This window comes from Bos mutus, chromosome 7 (assembly GCF_027580195.1).
Source record: "Bos mutus isolate GX-2022 chromosome 7, NWIPB_WYAK_1.1, whole genome shotgun sequence".
Classification (NCBI taxonomy): Eukaryota; Metazoa; Chordata; class Mammalia; order Artiodactyla; family Bovidae; genus Bos; species Bos mutus.
The window spans coordinates 91,063,759-91,082,969 of NC_091623.1; the positions used below are offsets into that span (position 1 = coordinate 91,063,759).

Consider the following 19,211-nt stretch of genomic DNA (forward strand, 5'->3'; position numbering starts at 1 on the left):
TCATCATAGAATGTTTTCAGGACAAATTTAAAAGAATAATAGAGTGAATACCTATAAACGTACCACCTAGTTCAATAATTGTTTGCATTTTGCTGTATTTTAAAGTGACACCTACAATAGGTATGTATTTGTTGAACCATTTGAAAGTAAGTAAGAAATGAACAACAGTTCATTTCTAAAACTTCAACATATATCGCCTAATGAGTGATGAGGGACTTACCTGGTGGTTCAGTGGTTAAGATTCTGCATTTCCACTACAGAGGGTGTGGGTTCAATCCCTTGTCAGGGAACTGAGATCCCTGCAAGCCCCAAGGTGTGGCCAAATCACTCGCCCCAAAAAAGAATGAGTGCTGACCATATGTTATCTTACCTAAGAGGGTTGACAATACATTCCCAAATGTCATCTACTCTCCATCATTTGCAAATCTCCCCTATCTCAGAGAAAGCCTTTTATAGTTTTTTTATGCACTTGCTAGAGTTTTATTTCTAAACTTTTAGTTTTGAAATAGATATACACTCACAGGACCCTGCAAAAATAATAGAGTCTCAGACATCTTAAATTGTGCTGCAGTAAAATATCAAAACTAGGACATTTGCATTGGTACATTACTGTTAACTAGACAACAGACCTTACACCACGTGGCTTATGGCATCTGAGTACCCCAACCAGGGATTGAACCCTCACTCTTGCAATGAAAGCAACACAAAGTACTAACCACTGGGCAACCAGGGAATTCCCTAGTTTTAACCAGTTTTTAACCGCATTCATTTGTGTAGGGGGGAGCTGTGTATGTAGTTGTATGCACTTAAATCCAGAGTAGAGATTCCTGTAACTACCACAGCCTGTTGAGATGGATAACTGTTATATCATCATGGAAGAACTCTCTCATGCTCGCTCTTTGTAGTGACACTCACTCCCACCTCAGGCCTCCCTGGTCCTCCTCCCTGACCCCTGGCAACCAGTAATCAGATCTCCATTTCTATAGTTTTGTCATTTTTAGAATGTTGTCTAAATGAAATCATTCATATGTAACCTTTTGAGATTGAGTTTTTTCACTAAGCATAAGGCTCTTGAGGTTCTTCCAGGTTGTTGCATGTATGATTAGTAGTTCATCCTTTTTTGTTACTAAGAATATTTTTACATGGACTTGCCACCTTTTAGCCTTTCACCAGTTGAAGGGCATTTGAATTGTTTCTGTTACACAAATGACTGTGAACATTTGTGTAACAGGTTTGTGAATATAAGCTTCATTCCACTCTGGTAAATCCCTAAGAATGGGATTGTTGGGTTGCATGATAAATGTAAGTTTATCTTTGTTTATCTTTATGTGAAATGACTGAACTTTTTTGCCAACTGGCTGTACCACTTTGCATTCCCACCAGCAGTGTATGAGAGCTGCAGTCACCCTGCATTCCTGCCACTACTGGGTATTATCAGTTTTAATTTCAGCCATTCTAATACATGTGTCATGGTAGCCCGCACAACTTTTAAACTGTAAATAAGACTATGCCATGACCCTTCTTAAAACCCCCAGTGGTTTCACACCACACTCAAATAAAGTTCAAATTCACTTCTGAGGCCCGCCAGACCCTCTCTCCTGGCCTTTGTGCCTTGAGCTCCCGTCGCAGTGACTTCCCTGTTGCTTCTCTAACACCCTAAGCTGCTTCTGTCTGGAATGTTCCTGCTCTCTGTATGCAGGTGGCTCAGTTTCTCACCCCATTTACTCTCTGTCTAATATCAGCTTCTCAGAGGCCTTCCCTGATGGTCCAAAGGAACCCCATCCTGCTACTCAGCCTCACAGTTCTCCTACCCTGTTTTATTTGTCTTCATAGTTCTTTGCTTGATAAAATGTTGATTCAGTTACCAAACTGTTTACTGTCTGTCTCCTGTTGGCTTTTTGATGACTGTCTCCAGTGCTTAACACAGGGCTTGGCACAGAGGAGACAATGAGTATTTGTTGAATGAGTGTGGGTCGGAGACCTCTTGTGGTGCTTCTCCCATCCTTCTGGCCCACCCTTTACTCAGCCATTGCCATGGCAACCAGCTTCGAGCAGGTTGGCTTAGCTGCTCCCCACAACGTGTGCCTTCTTGCTTGTATCTGGACTCAAGCATGATGGTCTGGAAGTGTGGGCGAGTTAGCCCTGCTGGGGTAACCCTGGACCCATTGGACTGGTATTGGTGGGTGGATGCTCGCTGCTCTGATGCTCGGTGGACAGTTCTGAGGTGCCGTCTGTGTTGCTCCTCAGCAGGCCCCCGCTGGATTGAGCTCCACGGTGGCCACCAACTCCACAGTACATGTCTTGCTTTCCTTCCTTCCCGTCCCACACCCTACTCCTGTTCCCAGGGTCACGTCTAAAATTAACTGCCGAGTAAACCTTACTCTGTTTCCTCTCCCTGCAAGGGGGTAGCAGTGATGGAAAACAGCCCAGATTCAGTTAGAACAAATATATGGAGTTTACAGTCTAGTGGGAGAGACAAATAATTAAATGAAAAATTCAGTAATTAAAATTTAAGTAACTACAGGTGAAGAGATAGACTTTCCAGCAGATGGTGCTGGAATAATTGAATATCCATATGGAAATGAATGACTCTCAGTCTCTACTTCACAACATACTTGAGATGGATCAAAGAACTAAATTTTTTAAAAAGAAAACTTTAAAACTTGTAGAAGAAAGCGTAAGAAAATCTACATGACCTTGGGATAGGCAGAGATTTCTCAGATCATGGAAAGAACTAATTATAAAAGGGGGAGTGAGTTGGAAGACAGCATTAAGAACATGAAAAGGTAAGTTGCCAACTAGAAGAAAGTTTTGCAATCACATTTTTGACAAATAATTTGTATCTAAAATACATAAAGAAATATAACTCAATATTAAGAAGATAACCAAAATAAAATATGGGCAAAAGATTTTAACAAATACTTTAAAAAGAAGTGACACAAATTCCATACACACATGAAAAGCTGTCTAATGTCATTAGCTGTTAGGGAAATACAAATGAGATAACACCATACATCTATTAGGGTGGCTAAAATTTAAAAGACCAGTAATAAGTGTTGTCAAAGATGTGGAACAACTGAAACTCATATCTTGCTGGCAGGAGTGTGAAATGGAAAATCACTTTGGAAAGAAATGTGGCAGTATCTTATAAAGTAAAATATACACTTACCATATGCCCAGCAATCTCTAATACAGATATTTAGCTGAAAAAAATGAAATGTATGTCTACACAAAGACTTGTCACAAATTGTCCAAGCAGCTTTATTTATTTATTTAGATAACTAAAAATTGAGGTATACTTGATTTATAATGCCGTTTTAGTTTCTGGTATACAGCAAAGGGATTCAGATAGATATAGATATATTCTTTTTCAGATTCTTTTCCATTATATTTTATTACAAGATATTGAATATAGTTCCCTGTGCTATACAGTAGGACCTTGTTGTCTATCTATTTCATATGTAATAGTTTGTATTTGCTAATCCCAAACTCCTTATTTATACCTCCCCAACTCCTTTTCCCTTTGGTAACCATAAGTTTGTTTCCTGTGTCTGTAAGTCAAAGCAGCATTATTCGTAATAGCCTGAAAATGGAAATGGCCCAGGTGTCCATCAACAAGCAAATAGATATATTCATACAATAGCTTACTACTCAATAATAAAAGAAACAGATGCTGATAACTGCTACAACATGAATGGACCTCCAGAACATTTTGCAAAGTGAAATAAGCCAGGCAGGAGAGTACATGCTGGTGGATAATAACATTTACACTGTTCTTTTTAGGGGGTGCTGCCTCTGCCCAGCTTGTGGGATCTCAGTTCCCTGACCAGGGATTGAACCTGGGTCAGAGGAGTGAAAGTGCTGAATTCTAACCACTAGACCACCAGAGAACTCCCTGGATGATTGCATTTAAATGCAGTTCTAGAACAAGTAACATGAAGCTATGGGAACAGAACAGAAAGCAGAGTAGAGATTGACTGGGGCTGGCCCTGGGGAGGGGGCGTACTGACTGGAAGGGGGAATCAGGAAAATTATACAGATTATGGAAATATTTGACATCTTGAGTAGAGTGGTAAATATTTGGGTATTTGTCAAAACTCACATAACTGTACACCTTAAACATGTGCATTTTACCATATGTAAATTGTACTCCAATAGGGCTGATTCTTAAAATGAATTAACTATAGCTTATGGTAAGTGCTATAAAGGAAAGAAAATATAGTATGCAAGAGACAATGGAAGGAGGGAAGATTACTTTTGATTGGTTGGCCAAGTGATTCTTGAGGAGGTGACATTTGAGAGGAGATCTGGAGGTCAAGGGGCTTCCCAGGTGACACTAGTGGTAAAGAACCCACCTGCCAATGCAGGAGACATAAGAGACGTGGGTTTGATCCCTCAGTTGGAAAGATCCCTTGGAGGAGGGCATGGCAATCCACTCTAGTATTCTTGCCTGGAGAATCCCCATGGACAGAGGAGCCTGCTGGGTTACAGTCCATGGGGTCACAAAGAGTAGGACACGATTAAAGTGACTGAGCATTCAAGAGAGACAGCCATGAAAGATCTAGGGGAGGCCATTCCAGAAAAAGGTCACTTCAAGAACAATGACCCAGAACAGGAAGCAGTCTGGTAATCTTGGAAACAGTTCGAAGGCCAGAGTGACAAGGTGAAGTGGGTAGGGCAGAGTGATAGGAGTTGGGGTGAAGAGGTAGGTGTGAGCCAAATCATACTGGACCTTATCAACCCTGATAAAGGTTTGGAATTTGAAATTAATGAGATGGAAATCCCTCATGGGTCTAGAGGGGCAGAAACACACAAGCAAATAAAGGCAATACAGAGTCATGGGTGATATTTTGAGGGCATGTACAGGGAAAGAGGAGGGAGTAGTCAGCACTACCTGAGAACATCTGGGAAGGTGACAGATGTTCTATTTGTAACCTCTCACCAGAGGAGGTGACATTTCAGCTCAGACTTGAAGGAAGAGTAGCAAAGAAGACTGTTCCAGTGAAGGGTGCTGTGTCTGTAGTAGCCCAGAGGCAAGCAGCTCCATGGAAAATTCAAAGATCTGGGCATCAGATAAGTCCAGCTGGAGTTTTCCTTCTAGGGGAGTGGCCAGAGAGATGAAGCTGAGGACAAGGCTTTTAACTGCCTCAGACTGGATCCTGCAGGATGGGAAACCACTGGAAAATTTTAAATACGGGAATATTAGAACCAGGTGTCCATTCCAGATCAAGACCTCCAGATTAGACAGGTGAGAGCAAGACCACTGGTTCTGGTGTGAAATCAAGGGGAAAGCCTGAACAGGTCTGGGGGGGTGAGGATAGGGGGAGGGGAGAAGGGCCAAACTCTGCTATGAGGTGATGGGGACGATCCCAGACTCAGGGGACTTTGTAGCTTGAAGGCGTGGCTTCCCTGCATGACAATGACCCAGTTAAGCAGGACACACGAGGAGAGATAGGTTGAGGAAAACATCTGCAGAGTTTGAGGGACCAGAGGGCCATAAATGCTAACTGTGACATGAGTCTGAGTGAACTCTGGGAGTTGGTGATGGACAGGGAGGCCTGGCGGGCTGTGATTCATGGGGGTCGCAAAGAGTCGGACTGATCTGATCTGATCTGATCTGATAGGCTGTTCTCTCTCAGAGGGTTTGTTACTTGAAGATTCCTAGGCCCTGGCCCCAGTGATTCAGAAGCAGTGAGTCTTCCATGGACTGTAGCATGCCGGGCTCCTCTGTCCATGGGATTTCCCAGGCAAGAATAATGGAGTGAGTTGCTGTTTCCTTCTCCAGGAGATCTTCCTGACCCAGGGATCGAAACTGCATCTCCTGCTTGGCAGGCAGATTCTCTACTACTGAGCCACCAGGGAATCCCAGAACAGGCTCGTCCAGGACACCTTAGGATAGTGCTCGCCAATAGAAATATAATGAAAATCATACATGCAATTTTAATTAAAAGTAAAAAGCTCAGGTGAAATGAATTTCAACAATATATTTTTCACCTATGTCCAAATATTATGTTAATATATTCAATAAAAATTAAAATATGGGAAAAAAAAAAGAAGCAGTGGATCTAGCCTGGAGCTGAGGAAACTGCATGGCCACAGTGCCCCTCCCTCTCTGATGCAGGTGGACTCCACACCCAGGGAACTGCCAGTTTGGCCTCTCCAGGGAGCGGCCTGGAGCAGGAGGTAGACAGACTTACTCTCCTCTGGCCTGTGGCCAAAGCAGCCCAGAAATTCAGGTAAAGGTGACACTTAAATAAGGCTCCGGGTGTAGTTGGTACCAAGGTCTCCCCTGCAGCAGCCAAAGAATTGCACTAGAGGTAAACCACAAGGCCCTACTCTACAGTGCAGGGATTCACTATCCTGTGATAAACTATAATGAAAAAGAATGTGAAAAAGAATATATAATGAGTCAGTTTGCTCTACAGAAGAAATTAAACATAACATTGTAAAGTGCGTAACTATGTGCTACGCATGCTATGCTAAGGTGAATTAGTTGTGTCCAACTCTTTGCAACCCTATGGACTGTAACCCACCATGCTCCTTTGTCCATGGGATTCTGGAGTGGGTTGCCATGCCCTCCTCCAGGGGATCTTCCCAACCCAGGGATCGAACCTGTCTCACATCTCCTGAATTGGCAGGCGAGTTCTTTACCACTCCTGCCTCCTGGAAAACCCAAATTAACTATACTTCAATAAAATTTTTTTTAAAAAAAGAAGTGCACTTGAGTAACCCTGGTCATCATGTATAACTCCTGATCACCTGACCAAGGAGCCCCAGAAAAATTAGTGGTGAGGCCAAGGTGAAGCAGATGCCTAAGGCAATGGCACCCCACTCCAGTACTCTTGCCTGGAAAATCCCACGGACAGAGGAGCCTGGTAGGCTGCAGTCCATGGGGTCGCTAAGAGTCAGACACGACTGAGCGACTTCACTTTCACTTTTCACTTTCACGCATTGGAGGAGGAAATGGCAACCCACTCCAGTGTTCTTGCCTGGAGAATCCCAGGGACAGGGGAGCCTGGTGGGCTGCCGTCTATGGGGTCGCACAGAGTCGGACACAACTGAAGCGACTTAGCAGCAGTAGCAGCAGCAACCTAGGGTGTGGATTCTGGCGGTCAATGGTGGGGATACATGGAGGCTCCCGTGACCTGGAGAACTTGTTCTGTGCAGAGAGCAGCTTCTACTGCCCATACCATTTAACCCTTGTGACAGCTCTGTGTGTCTGGGCCTATTATTATTCCCACTCTACAGATGAGGAAATTGAGGCCCAAAAAGATTTAATAAATGGTTCTGGGTTCCAAAACAAGGATTTAGGGGAACCAGGGCTAGAATGCAGGTCTCTGGACACTCATAGCACTGCCCTGCCTCCCTGAGCGGGAGAAGTAAATGATCTTTCAAGTAAGGAATGGGGGAGTTTTCCTTCTCCTATTCCTTTCAGAAAGTGTCTAAGTCCTTACTGTGTGTGTTTTCCAAAGAAAACAAAAACAAGGCTTCCAGGGCCCAGGAGAGGTAGGATTCAGAGCCTTGCTGTACAAACTGAGTTGTAGGGCCCCAGCCAGGAACAATTGCCTGATCTTCTAAGAATCTCACAGCAGTGCCACATGCCTCGGCTTTCTCCAGGCAACAGAAGGAGGTGGTGGAGGCGGCGGTGGCAGCAGCAGCCTTAGCAGCAGCAGCAAATCTGTCCCCAGCGCACGACAGCACTGTTGTGCTGTGATGGAATACACGTGGCATATGTCTGCAGAGTTACTATCTTGAGAACGGATAGAAAGGGGATTTTTCATGTGCCAGATTTCACTTTCCTTTTTGAAACAATCCTTGTAGTAAACAGAGGTTTTCTGATCTTGTGAAGATCCAGGAGATGGGAATTCCTTTACTCATTTTAAGCAAAACTATTGTCTTGTAGAGTCTCAGCCTATTGATGGTGCAAATGTTTTTTTTTTTTTAATGTGGACGTTCTCCTGCCCTCCCTCCAAAGGCCAGGACAGGAAGAGGCACTGCCACCAACAGGTGACCAGCCTTGTTCTGGTCTCAGACCACCCCAGTGATGGGACCACCATCTGTCCTGTGACTGCCAGTCGTTGGGGTGGGTAAGAGGAAAGGCTTGCTGAGCATGGGAGTCCTGGGGCAAGAGGAGACAAAGAAGAACCAGGAAGCGAGCAGAATGTAATTTTTAGGAAGAGAATTATTTTGAACTGCGTCTTGTGCAGTGACAGCATAATCATCATTATTAGGGCCTCAGATGTAACATGGAGCCCGCCCTGAAGTTAAATTTTCCCTTTCAGATAAGCATGGCCTGTCAACCCAGCCTAAGATGGCTCACTTCAGCCTCCTCCATGCTAGTGGGTAGGAACGCCCCAGCTGCTCCCTCACTGTTAACTTTCATTAAGGACATTGCTTTACTGGTAAACAGGGGCACCTGTTTAACTTAGCCTTATCAAATCAACCTGACAACTACATCATGCAAGCCCCCAGAGCTGTATTTTTCAACCCACTTTTCGTTTTGGGGTGCTTTCTCATAGAAGGGCAGACCTATGGCCTGAATAATGCTCAGACAGATTGTGTTTAGCTTTCACCAGTATTTTAAAAAATACTTAGCTTAACCAGTATTTTAAAAACTGGTTTTCACGTCAAAATTCTGTTTGCTAGCTTCTCTGGAAAAAAAATCATAAGACTTGGCTACACCAGGCCAACTCCCCTGTGCCAAGTGGCTAGATAGTGGCTCCCTTTGCACAGAGCTTGTTCTACAGTTTGCCATAATCCCACCACTTCGCATCATCCTCCTTCCACACTCGAAGAAAGGGTACAAATTAAAAGGCAGATGTGAAGGGACTTTCCTGTGGTCCAGTGGTTAAAACTCTGTGTTTCTAATGCAAGGGGCTCAGGTTCAATCCCTGGTAGGGGAACAAAGATCTCACATACCACATGGCATGGTCAAAAACAAATAAATAGATGATACAACCGTAAGAAATGAAATAATTTTTAAAAAGGCAGAAATGGAGAAATGAGTTTCAATCTTGGCTCCACCCCTGACTTCCTAGGGCCTCTTAAACAGGTTGTGCATCTCTCTGAATTCTGTTTTTAATCCCTAGGAAGAAGAGAATAACGAGAAAACGTACACAGAGCGCTGGCCAAAAGCCTTGCCTTAGAGGAAGCACTCGCAAAGAATTTGTCCTGCATGTTTACTGGTGATTATGACAATCCCTGTCAGTGACACAGAGGAGACCCAAAGCTGTATATGAATGGACACAGCTACTAAAATGTAAGTTTGATATAAGCAAGGATTTTGAAAATTTTGTTTTGCTTATTCCTACATCTCCAGAGCTTAGAACAGCCCCTGGCACGTGGTTGGTACTTAATACATGTGCTGAATGAATATGTGGATTTAATGTTTTCCCTGAGTTCATATTCTTCATATGTCAAGTGCTAAATCATCATTTGTTATCGTTTAGTGGCTAAGTTGTGTTCAACTCTTGGCGACCCCATGGACTGCGGCATGCCTGGCTTCCCTGTCCTTCACTATCTCTCTTGGAGTTTGCTCAAACTCATGTCCTTTGATTCAGTGATGCCATCAACCCATCTGATCCTCTGTGGCTCCCTTCTCCATGAATCATTGGTTCATTCAATAAATATAAATGCAAACAGACATATAGGCTGAGTATCTCAAATTTATAGGTGCTGATTTTTTCCTCCTTATTTTCAAAATATCAGAAATCAGGGAGATTCTTAAGAGTTGATGAAAACTTCATACTCACTTGAGTCACAGCCTATGAGAAAAATGAGTTTTCCTCCAGGGCTGGGTTTCTAAGATCATTATCTAAATGCCAGGCCACTTTAGGAATCAGTGCTTCGAAAAGTCACAATTAAAATTGCACGCCTTTATGTGGTGCTTCTTGAGAACTCAAGGTGCTGTGCAAACACATTTAAAGCATGAAGTACTCTCTGAAGCACTTTCCTCAGAAGTAATCCTTCCAGAGAAGAGAGTGCACTTAGGTAAAACCAGTGGTGGGCTCTATACCATGATCTCAACAAGGCTGAACCTCTCAGTGCTGGAGTTTGCCCCCCAGTGGATGCACTTTTCCTGGAAATACCGGAGGTGAGTTGGCTCCCAATTAGAGTCAAAGCTACCCTTTTGGAATAATACTGGAATTTCATATTATTGAATACATGTGCCTACAGGACTCTTCAATAAGCTTGTGGTTTTGGTATCAGTGGCCTGTAGGGGTCAGCTGTGTTTTTTGTTTGCTAGGCATCTGTTCTTCCTAATTCTGGTAACTAAACTTCAATTTTCCTGGGGAAGCTGTTCTTTCCGCACTTTCCAATGTGGGGTTTGAGAGATGGCTAGCCTTACCCCCAGTTCCAGATGACAGCACGAACTAGCCAAGATGCCACATCCCCTAGCCACAACCACACATTCAGAGAGAAGCAATTTACCCCAAGCCGATGCAACCAGTAAGACTCCAATCTGGAACTTTTCTTAGTAAAAAGTTCTCTGGGAAAGAGAAAGCCTTTTGTCTGATTTGAGAATGTGCTTCTAACACTCTCAGAGGGGCTGCACTCTCAGAGAATGCACAGAAAAGAGAGCCGAGAGATAGAGCAAGAGAGGTGATTCCTGGTGAAACTGTTTGAGTGCCTGAATCCAGCTATACCTGAAGTTCAGATTTGTGTCTGGACTCCTGGTTTCAAGAGCCAATAAATTCTCTCTCTCTCTTAAACTGATTTGAAGAGCATTTTAGTTCCTTGCAATGGAGACAATCCTGACTAGCAGATTGGAATCTGAAAATGTAAATCAGAAAAAAGATGTGTAAAACTGAAACTCATTGCTCAGGTGAAACCCCAAACCTTGAAGCATGGCCAAAAGCAGACTGACACCTTTCTCCTTCACATGGACCTCAAATTCTGTTACAATCAGGCAGACCAATGAGCTAGCAAACAGAAGTGAAGCTGTTTTCCCCTTTCTTTAATATCCTCAAACATGAAAAGAATCTGATTTGTTTTTTTTCTGGTGTTTGTGTACGTACTGGCCACATTCACTGGCTTTCCTTTCACATGTGTTCATTTGTCTGTTTCCACAGGAGGAAAGCCAGAAGCCAACTCGTAGTGGATTTCCCAGTGCTTTAAAACTCTGTTCTGAGAGGAGTTCCACAGTGTTTGCCACTGAGCCTGTGAGCTCCAGAAAGACATTATTTCACCTGTGCAGCATGTAGAGATGTTCATTTTAATAGGGTTTCTGTGCACCTCCACCTGCCAGGCTCCAACTGCCACACACATGTGAGCAAAAGACAGCCCTCCTCCTCTCCAGAAGGGGTGGTTTCTAGTCCTTGGTCAGCCCTTCCTCAGCTCTTGGGGCTGCACCTTTGCCCCTACTCTCCCTTCTGACCATGTCGGATGCTGCTTCCAAACAATTCTTTACAAAACACTACATCCTCCAAAAGGAGGGAATATATGTATACATATAGCTGATCCACTTTGCCATACAGTAGAAACTAATACAACATTGTAAAGCAACTACACTCCAATAGAAATTTTAAAATAAATAAAAATATATTCTTAAAAAACAAACACAAAAACATTACCTCCATTCCCACTTTCCATTCTGAGGAGCTTCAGTAGATTCCTATTGTTTTTGTATTGAATCCATACTCTTCTTCTCATGCCTTAATAAAACCAATACCAATAATAAAGAAAAGTGAACAGTTAGGAGCGCTTCAGTTCAGTCGCTCAGTCGTGTCCGACTCTTTGCAACCCCATGGACTGCAGCATACCTGGCTTCCCTGTCCATCACCAACTCCCAGAGTTTACTCAAACTCATGTCCATTGAGTCAGTGATGCCATCCAACCATCTCATCCTCTGTGGTCCCCTTCTCCTCCTGCCCTCAATCTTTCCCAGCATCAGGGTCTTTTCAAATGAGTCAGCTCTTCACATCAGGTGGCCAAAGTATTGGAGTTTCAGCTTCAACATCAGTCCTTCCAATGAACATTCAGGACTGATCTCCTTTAGGAGGGACTGGTTGGATCTCCTTGCAGTCCAAGGGACTCTCAAGAGTCTTCTCCACCATGGCGGATTCATGTTGATGTATGGCAAAACCAATACAATATTGTAAAGTAATTAGCCTCCAATTAAAATAAATAAATTTAGATTTTAATAAAAAGAGCCTTCTCCAACACCGCAGTTCAAAAGCATCTTTTCCGGTAGGAGCACTGACTAGGTGCCAAGCTCCATGTCTAGGTTTCATACACATCATCTTAGTTAATCTTCAAAATAACACTCTAGATACACTGTGGATAGGGATAGGGTGGGAAAAAAATCTATAAAGTAGATAACAATGTAATCCATATTTTTTTTCCAAATGAGGACACTAACACAGAAAGAGGCTAAATAACTTTCTCAAGGACATGTGGCCAATAAGTGATAAGAGTTCGAATGCAACCCTGTCACCCTGGCTCCAGACCCTGTGTTGCTACCAGAAGATTCTGCTGTTTCAAAAGCTCCTCTTACAGTCTTCCCTGTCCCTACCTTGTTTCTCACAACTCTCTAGTTTCCACAGCCGACCTAGGCTGGGCTTATGCCTGGGCCCACCATTCCCTAATGGTATGGCCTTTGCTTATTCGTTCAAATCTTTCATTCATTCATTTATTCACTCAGCAAATATTTACTAAGCCCCTGTCCCAGGTGTTCATGTCATCTGGATGACATGACTAAGAAAGCTCTTTTCTCTCACCACTTCTCCAAATCTTGCCTTTCCGGCTGTGTTCCAGACCCTGTCTTTCATACATCCCACCTTCCAATGCAGCCAGCGTGGTGTCCCTCTTTGTGAATGCTAAGGGCAGAGAAGGGCATGACATAGTTTAGCCTTCAGTTTCACAGGGTCTTTGTGGAGCTCTCATACTGTCCCACTGTCCTGTCTGGAGGACCAAGTCAGAGAACTCACCCCTTTCATATCCATCACGGTGTAGTGTGTATATTAGGCATCCAAGAGACATTCCTTCATCCAGTTGGTAAGTGAACAAATGGGGCCAATGAAAATAGAGTGATTTTTAAAAAATATTTATGTATTTGGATACATCAGGTCTTAGTTGCAGCATGCAGGATCTTCATTGCGCCATCTGTTACCTTTTGTTACGGGGCATAGACTCTCTCTAGTTGTGGTGAGTGGGCTCCCATGGGCTCAGTAGTTGTGGCACGGGCTAAGTTGCCCTGTGGCATATGGGCTCTTAGTTCCCTGACCAAGGATTGAATCTGCATCCTGCTCATTGCAAGGCAGATTCTTAACCACAGGACCACCAGGGAAGTCCCCCAAATACAATGAGTTTGAAAATGGCCTCCTGAAAACCTGAATCTGTGTCTTTCCTTTGACTTAGAATTCACCTCGAGTTAATGACAGTCTCATGAAGTAGGTATTAAACCCATTTTACAGATAAGACTGAAGGTCAAGGAAGGTGGATAACTTGTCTGATTTTACAAAATGGATAAATCACAGAGCATATGTTCCCTACCCCTGCATTATGCTGCCTCCACAATCCTTGGATGGTTTTCCTGAGCTCACAAATGTTGAAAATCCTTTGCCATTTCTGTGGCTAATCCATTCACAAAACTTTGCGTTGTCAGGACCTTCAGTTCAGTTTAGTTCAGTTCAGTCGCTCAGTCGTGTCCGACTCTTTGCGACCCCACGAATAGCAGCATGCCAGGCCTCCCTGTCCATCACCAACTCCCGGAGTTCACTCAGACTCACGTCCATCGAGTCAGTGATGCCATCCAGCCATCTCATCCTCTGTTGTCCCCTTCTCCTCCTGCCCCCAATCCCTCCTAGCATCAGAGTCTTTTCCAATAAGTCAACTCTTCTCATGCGGTGGCCAAAGTACTGGAGTTTCAGGACCTTTCACACAGGCATTTTTCTTTATTTTCAGGAAAGAAAATTTTAAGAAACTCCAATAACTTCTACATCTGGCTGACTATTCACTTCTGGGATTGGAGGTCAAATCCTAGAAATGGCCATGCTCCTTTGCCATGTCTCAGTTCTGGATTGCTGCCAAGTAACATTCCTTGAATTTGTATTCATGATAGCGCTCCTTCCTCAAGGGAGTGGTGGGAATGAGGGTGGGGAACATTCTATTTTTCCTTTGATGGTCATGCCCCATCACATCCAAGTTCAGTTCAGTTCAGTCGCTCAGTTGTGTCCAACTCTTTTCGACCCCATGAATCGCAGCACGCCAGGCCTCCCTGTCCATCACCATCTCCCGGAGTTCACTCAAACTCACGTCCATCGAGTCGGTGATGCCATCCAGCCACCATCTCATCCTCTGTCGTCCCCTTCTCCTACTGCCCCCAATCCCTCCCAGCATCAAAGTCTTTTCCAATGAGTCAACTCTTCACATGAGGTGGCCAAAGTACTGGAGTTTCAGCTTTAGCATCACCCAGGGCTGATCTCCTTTAGAATGGACTGGGTGGATCTCCTTGCAGTTCAAGGGACTCTCAAGAGTCTTCTCCAACTCCACAATTCAAAAGCATCAATTCTTCAGCACTCAGCTTTCTTTATAGTCCAAGTCTCACATCCATACATGACTACTGGAAAAACCATAGCTTTGGCTAGACGGACCTTTGTGGGCAAAGTAATGTCTCTGCTTTTTAATATGCTGTCTAGATTGGTCATAGCTTGTCTTCCAAGGAGCAAGTGTATTTTAATTTCATGGATGCAGTCACCATCTACAGTGATTTTGGAGCCCCCCAAAATAGTCTGTCACTCTTTCCACTGTTTCCCCATCTATTTGCCATGTGATGATGGGACCAGATGCCATGATCTTAGTTTTCTGAATGTTGAGTTTTAAGCCAACTTTTTCACTCTCCTCTTTCACTTACATCAAGAGGCTTCTTCACTTTCTGCCATAAGGGTGGTGTCATCTGCATATCTGAGGTTACAATCTTGATTCCAGCTTGTTTTTCATCCAGTCCAGCATTTCTCATGATGTACTCTGCATATAAGTTAAAGAAGTAGGGTGACAATATACAGCTTTGACGTATTCCTTTCCCAATTTGGAACCAGTCTGTTGCTCCATGTCCAGTTCTAACTGTTGCTTCTTGACCTGCATACAGATTTCTCAGGAGGCAGGTCAGGTGGTCTGGTATTCCCATTTCTTGAAGAATATTCCACAGTTTGTGGTGATTCACACAGTCAAAGGCTTTGGCGTAGTCAATAAAGCAGAAGTAGATGTTTTTCTGGAACTCTCTTGCTTTTTCAATGATCCAGTGAATGTTGGCAATTTGATCTCTGGTTCCTCTGCCTTTTCTAAATCCAGCTTGAACATCTGGAAGTTCTTGGTTCATGTATTGTTGAAGCCTATCTTGGAAAATTTGGGGCATTACTTTGCTAGCATATGAGATGACTGAAATTGTGCAATAGCTTGAGCATTCTTTAGCATTGCCTTTCTTTGGGATTGGAATGAAAACTGACCTTTTCCAGTCCTTTGGCCACTGCTGAGTTTTCCAAATTTGCTGGCATATTAAGTGTAGCACTTTCACAGAATCATCTTTTAGGATTTGAAACAGCTCAACTGGAATTCCATCACCTCCACTAGCTTTGTTCGTAGTGATGCTTCCTAAGGTCTACTTGCCTTCTCATTCCAGGATGTCTGGCTTTAGGTGAGTGATCACACCATTGTGATTATCTGGGTCATGAAGATCTTTTTTTAATAGTTCTTCTGTGTATTCTTGCCACCTCTCCTTAATGTCTTCTGCTTCTGTTAGGTCCATACCATTTCTGTCCTTTATTGTGCCCATCTTTGCATAAAATGTTCCCTTGGTATCTCTAATTTTCTTGAAGAGATCTCATCTTTCCCATTCTGTTGTTTTCCTCTATTTCTTTGCATTGATCGCCGAGGAAGGCTTTCTTATCTCTCCTTGCTAGTCTTTGGAACTCTGCATTCAGATGCTTATATCTTTCCTTTTCTCCTTTGCCTTTTGCTTCTCTTCTATTCACAGCTATTGTAAGGCCTCTCAGACAACCATTTTTCCTTTTTGCATTTCTTTTTCTTGGGGACAGTCTTAATCATTGCCTCCTGTACAATGTTACGAACCTCTGTCCATAGTTCTTCAGGCACTCTGTCTATCAGATCTAATCCCTTGAATCTATTTGTCACTTCCATTGTATAATCGTAAGGGATTTGATTTAGGTCATACCTGAATGGTCTAGTGGTTTTCCCTACTTTCTTCAATTTAAGTCTGAATTTGGCAGTAGGAGTTTATGACCCAAGCCACAGTCAGCTCCCAGTCTTGTTTTTGCTGACTGTATGGAGATTACAAGAGTGAACATCAACATTTTAGGAATCTGTGAACTAAAATGGACTGGAATGGGTAAATTTAACTTAGATGACCATTATATCTACTACTGTGGGCAAGAATCCCTTAGAAGAAATGGAATAGCCATTATAGTCAACAAGAGTCAAGTACAACAAATGCAGTACTTGGATGCAATCTCAAAAATGACAAAATGATCTCTGTTTGTTTCCAAGGCAAACCATTCAATATCACAGTAATCCAAGTCTATGCCCTGACCAGTAATGCTGAAGAAGCTGAAGTTGAACGGTTCTATGAAAACCTACAAGACCTTCTAGAACTAACACCCAAAAAAGATGTCCTTTTCATTATAGGGGACTGGAACGCAAAAGTAGGAAGTCAAGAAATACCTGGAGTAACAGGCAAATTTGGCTTTGGAGTACAGAATGAAGCAAGGCAAAGGCTAACAGAGCTTTGCCAAGAGAACGCACTGCTCATAGCAAACACCCTCTTCCAACAACACAAGAGAAGACTCTACTCATGGACATCACCAGATGGTCAATACCGGAATCAGATTGATTATATTCTTTGCAGCCAAAGATGGAGAAGCTCTATACAGTCAGCAAAAACAAGACCAGGAGCTGACTGTGGCTCAGATCATGAACTGCTTATTGCCATTATCCCAAACAACTCAGTAAAATGGGAGTGGCCAAGGACCTTACTGAAAACACCATTCTTCTCCCACAGCATGGCCCTATATGTCCAGCTGCCCTCTCTTCCAAGGCAGTTAACCCTGCCCCCACTCTCATCTCACCTTGCTCTGCCCACATTACAGCCTCAGAAGCTCTGAGCTTTCCCATAGGGCCTCCATCAGGTTCTTCTCACTGCTCCTCCTTCCTTGCAGTCCTCATTTTTGTAATCTCCCTTTCCTTAATGCTGTTAGCACACCCTTCCTTTCAGTAGTCCCTCCTCAAACCACTGTTCCTTCTTCCTCTAGATCCCCTCTCCATTCTCTCCACTCCCAGACTTCTCCCCTCTACTGCATCCCTCAAACCTCATTCCAGCGCAGCTTTTCCCCCACGCATCCCTAACCTGCATTTAGAGCTCCTCTCCTCAGCCCAACCAGCCACCCCAGGTCTGGCTACCCCTGCTCTGCTCCCACCATCTTCCTGCCTCCTAATCTCTGCTCTTTGGGACCTGGGCTCATGTTTTAAATCTCTTTCCTTTTAGTACAACTCTGTCTGGAGCCATGATTCTTCTCTTTCACAGCTGTCTTTCCCCCACCCCATTTATATGCTAGTTTCTTTTTTAAATGTATAAAAATAAGCAAGTGTCACTTGAAACAAAACTATTAAGTAAACAGTACAGGTGGTACTTGGATATGAGATGCACCACTCATAAACTTTTAATCTTCAAGGATCGTGCCTTAAGTACCCATTGCCAGTCAAAGATGCTCACTAGAAGTTATTTATAAAGTAACTTTTTGGTTTAAAATCCCATACTCTAAGAGGGAAGGACAACATATATGAAACTTCCATAGTGGTGCAGGGTGTAGGAGAGTAAAACTTAAATGGAACTCAGAAAGAAGTAAAGGGATAGAATAAGCAGTGGCTCTCAAACCAGGACCTCCACAGGATCTTACATTTTCATTTTGAAACTGACGGTCTATGTCTAGTGACTGGAAAGTCACAGAGATGTAGGCATACCATCATAGTGAGCTAGGGGAGGAAACTGAAGGGAAAATCAATTTCTAAACTGAAAACAAATCGGACTTCAACTAGGACTTTCAGAGTTGTGCTAAGCTTTGCTCTGGGTGTTTCAGTGCTTTCTCTTTCTGTTGGCAGAGGAGGAGGGCTGCAGGACTGGAGGACTGGGCTGGCCTACAGCCTGTTCTTCATCCTGAGTGAATGAAGTCTTACTATTATATTCTCCAGCAAAGGCTGCACTACTTGTTGTGAGGCTTATGGGTAAAGTTGCCAGAGAGCAATCCAGTTACCAAACTCAGCCCCAGTCCTCTCATGTACAGTTTTCGAAGCAAACCCTCAAACCTAGTTGGATCTAGAAGGAGAAGACGCGGAGAGAAGCGGCCCACAAGCGAAGCCTGCAGCATGCCTTGCACTGAATCCCTTATGGGTTCGGTGAGGACACAGGCCCTGAGGCCAGGCACTTGCCCTGACGGTGAGGGGATAACGTCTGGAGTCTCTGAGCACTGATCCAGCCTGAGGTGACTGCCTTTTGGAGCCTCGGGTATCCATGCCCACTTATCCATGCCTACTTTAAGGCCAGAGCAGGGAAGCCGGAGCCGGACGGCCGGACCCGGACCTCGAGTTACCGTAAACCGCTCGGGAGCTCTCTGGGTGGCGCCTCCGGGCCTCGCTGCTCGGGGCGGGGCTCACGCTGTGACACCGCCCCCCGCCTCGCCCCGCCCCGCGCGTGTTGCCAGGGTGATCAGGTGACTCCGCGCTCGCGGCGCTCGGGGAGGCCGTGACGTCAGGCGAGCCTAGTCACCTCTCTTGCTCCTTGGCAGGTGCGGCGCCACTTGTGCGGTCTCGTCAGGTTCCAGCGGGTCCCGGCCGAACCAGTGCTCAGCGGATTCGTAGAGAGGAGAGGTGAGGCCCGCGGTGGACCCGGGCCCAGCCAAGCTGGGACCAAGGAGGGGGTTAGGCGCGGGCAGCGCCCTTCCGGGCTTTTGCGCACCCCCGAGCTCCCCAGAGGGCGCCGGGAAAGCGACGGGCTCCCGGGCGCTACGGGCGGACTCGAGCCGGGAAGCGAGCAGAGCTGGGGGAGAGGCCGGGAGCCGGCGGAGCTGTTGGAGCCGGCCTGATACACACCCCAGCGCTTAGCGGCTGCTCCTCCGGGTCCAGTCGCAGCGCCGCTGGCTGAGGCTGGGAAGATCCCGCACTGCCCGCCGGGGCCTCTGGGCCGAGGACTTAGGGGCTCCGCG

General features: G+C 44.6%; 1 protein-coding gene across 3 annotated transcripts in view; it reads left to right on the forward strand.

The window, feature by feature from the left end:
• PURA (purine rich element binding protein A) overlaps positions 1-18,065 on the forward strand; it is a 70,954-nt gene extending 52,889 nt beyond the window's left edge. For all 3 annotated transcript variants that reach the window (XR_011464829.1, XR_011464828.1, XR_011464827.1), the window contains exons 2-3: positions 9,090-9,259; positions 11,073-18,065. The gene's annotated coding sequence lies outside the window, so the exon portion shown is untranslated. The remainder of the gene's footprint in view (positions 1-9,089; positions 9,260-11,072) is intronic.
• Positions 18,066-19,211: the final 1,146 nt, after the last annotated feature.